At 47.5% G+C, this 3,064-nt stretch overlaps 1 long non-coding RNA gene across 1 annotated transcript; it reads left to right on the plus strand.

The window, feature by feature from the left end:
• The first annotated feature begins 1,161 nt into the window (after positions 1-1,161).
• LOC136482975 (uncharacterized) lies at positions 1,162-1,844 on the plus strand. The gene is made up of 4 exons (XR_010765266.1): positions 1,162-1,403; positions 1,494-1,523; positions 1,607-1,640; positions 1,744-1,844. It is a non-coding gene; the product is annotated as an uncharacterized lncRNA (long non-coding RNA).
• The last annotated feature ends 1,220 nt before the right edge of the window (positions 1,845-3,064 follow it).

Genomic DNA, 3,064 nt, shown 5'->3' on the forward strand with positions numbered 1-3,064 from the left:
AGATGCACAAATAAGGTGGTTAAGAAGCCTGACGACAAAAATAAATAAATAACAATTAGGTTGAACATTGACCCTGTTATAATCAAATGAGTTGTTATAAATACCTCAAAAATGCCTACTTCTCGATACTACTGCCTGGTTCACCTCTTCATGCCTTCGTGCATCATGCATAAGCATCCACAAAAACTACAGATCTGTACAAAGAGATTGGAGACAGCACAACCATGCTGTTTGAAGACATCGGAGACAGCACAACCATGCTATTGTGCCAAAACAATAAATTTATCAATCATACATATTTAGGCGATATATTCAGTGATATGTGTAAGCACATAAGCTTGTGCCGGTTAGTGTACAGCGTAGATTAGATATAGCTGTTTTTCCGTTTTCTGTTTCTCAGATAGAGTAGCAGCGCGCGACGTCGCCCATGCCGCGCTATTCCACGGCATGTCCCAGCGGTGTGGGAGATGGCAGATCATGCTCACGGGCGTGCCGCACGAATCTCGGCCTCACGGCCTACCACTAAAAACATAGCCCCGTTAAATCCTGAAATAAATACGGAGAAATGCGAGCACCCATACCAAGTCGAGGACTTTGGGTGGATCGGTTCTACTATAAGGAACCCAACCAACTGATCTACGATTAGTTCGCGGCTCCTCTTGGTTGTGGTAGTACGGGTTAGCCTAGGACTAGATAAGGGGATAATTAATTAGACCCACCGATCATGGACAATTACGAGTAAGCCTAGGACTAGATAGGAGCGCCTGGCTGCCGCCGGCCGTAGGGCCGCCGCCGCCGTCATACTGCCCCAGGCGGGGTCCTCTAGCCACTTCCTCGTGACAACCACCAGCCGCAGCGCCCTTGCCTCACCAGCGTCATCCATGTCGTCCCTGCCGGCAGCAGCAGGCCGTGTGTTTGGATGCTTGGATTGCTGCTCGCTGTCAGCGATCTATTCCTACACGCACGATTGATAGATAAGGATCAGCTAGATTCAGTTAATATGTTGTATAGGTCGGCCACATCATGTACTCCGAGTCTTCATTGACCCTTGTTTTCAGGTCGTCAGTTAGGGGTGTGTTTGTTGCCCGCATAAGGGCAAACCAGGCTCCCGGGATGCAGCCTGCTCATGTTTGGTTCCCTGGCCACCCTCCCGAGCCAGGCTCCGCTCGTGCAAAAGCCCCCTCCTGGCCTGGCTCGCGAGGAACGCCCAAATCGGCCGTTTTTCTTCAGCCTGGCTCGCTCCGCGCTCCCGCGAGCTCGCGCGCCTGGCGATTCCGTGCGCGGGGAGATGGCGCGAAGATCCTAGGGTTACCTCCCCCGTTCCCGCCATTCACCGCCTATATATCTTCCCTCCCGCCGCCTCCCTCTCTTCTTCTTCTTGTCGCTCCCCGTCTGCGCCGCCGGTAAGCTCCACCTCCTCTTCCTCCTCCCCTCGGTGTTCTTGATGGATTCGTGGCCTCCTAATGCCTACCCTCTCTCTCGATTTGTTGCAGGTGCCGTGGATTTGCGTCCTCTCGAAGCAAGTGAGTTTTTCCCTTTCTCTTTCTCCATTTTTTCTGTGTGATTTGAAACCCTAGGTCACCATTGTTTGTTGATCTCGCTGCAGGCACACCAGATCTGATTTCTTGGCTGTTATTGCGGTATGGATCCTTGTTCTTAGGTCTCATTTTTTTTCTTGTTTTTTAAAGTAAAAATCCTATTTTGTGTATGCTAATCCTCTTTTCTTTGCTTGTGTGCTTGCAGATCTGAGCTCCCTCACCTGCTGGGTTGGGCTTTTGCTGGTGCTGCTGCTTGTTGACGTGGGTATTTTGTATATCTACTCCCCCTCTCGCCTCCCCCCTAATCTGTACCGTATGATAGTGAGTCCTGCGTTCTTGGATTCGGATGCATGTCCTACTTTGTGAGATTATGAGCAGGTATATGAAGTTGTCATTTTGTCTGAGCTATTGTCCAAGTCTGTGATGATTCCTTTTGTCCTGAGCTATTGCCTTAGTCTATGATGATGCCTTTTTTCTGAGCTATTGCCCTAGTCTGTGATGATGAAAGTCTTATTTTTAGCATGTTCTAGTATATGATGAATCCTTTTTCTGAGCTTTTGTCCAAGTCCATGATGATGACATTGTCATTCTGAGCATTTGTCCTTAAATTCCATTCATTTTTTCTAGATGGACTTGGAAAAGAAGAGACGCATTCTTTTTGCTCGTGCTGCTGCTCTTACCGTGTGCTGTGGCTATGGACCTACTTGGCCAAGCACTACTACATGTGAAGGCTTCACAGCTTGGGGTTGATCCTTTTGTGTAGTGCCTGCATTATCATGGTGGTCTTCTGATGCAGTGCCTGTCCCTGTGCAGTGGTGGCCTCTTTTGTGCATACCTAACTACAGCTGGTGGATGTGTAGTGGGTTGACCTTCTCTTTTGTACAGTTGATCTGATCCTGCATAGCTTACTAACACTAACATATAGTTAGTGTCTTAGATAACCCTGCACCTACAACCTAGATCAACCTAGTGGTGGCAATCTGACCATGAGTCCATTGCCAATGATGTGAACCTTGTGGTTCTGAACTTGATATGGGCACCAGCCTGTGCCTGTGATTTACACAATTTCATTCTGAGCACTTGCCTTATTGCCTGTGATGTTTGTTTTCTTATATCTAAGCACATGTCCATTGCCTGTGATGCTTTATGATTGAACTGAGCACTTGTCCATTGCCTATGATGTTTTTGGATTGATCTAAGCACATGTTCATTGCCTGTGATGTTTTTTGATTGATCTGAGCACATGCCCATTGCCTGTGATGTTATTTTGATTAATCTGAGCACATGTCCATTGCCTGTGATGTTTTTTGATTGATCTGAGAACATGTACAGCTATGGCTTGGTATGTTGTTCATGTTGGGAAGGAGCCTGGGGTCTACTCTAGCTGGGCCGAAGCACATGCTCAAGTAGATGGTTTCAAGGGAAACTGCTACAAAAAATACAAAACAAGAAATGAAGCTTTGCTAGCTTTCTATGGTGAGCAACCTGAAAATCCACCTCTCCTCCAACCTGTCAGTGCACCTCTA

Source organism: Miscanthus floridulus, chromosome 9 (genome assembly GCF_019320115.1).
Source record: "Miscanthus floridulus cultivar M001 chromosome 9, ASM1932011v1, whole genome shotgun sequence".
Lineage (NCBI taxonomy): Eukaryota > Viridiplantae > Streptophyta > Magnoliopsida > Poales > Poaceae > Miscanthus > Miscanthus floridulus.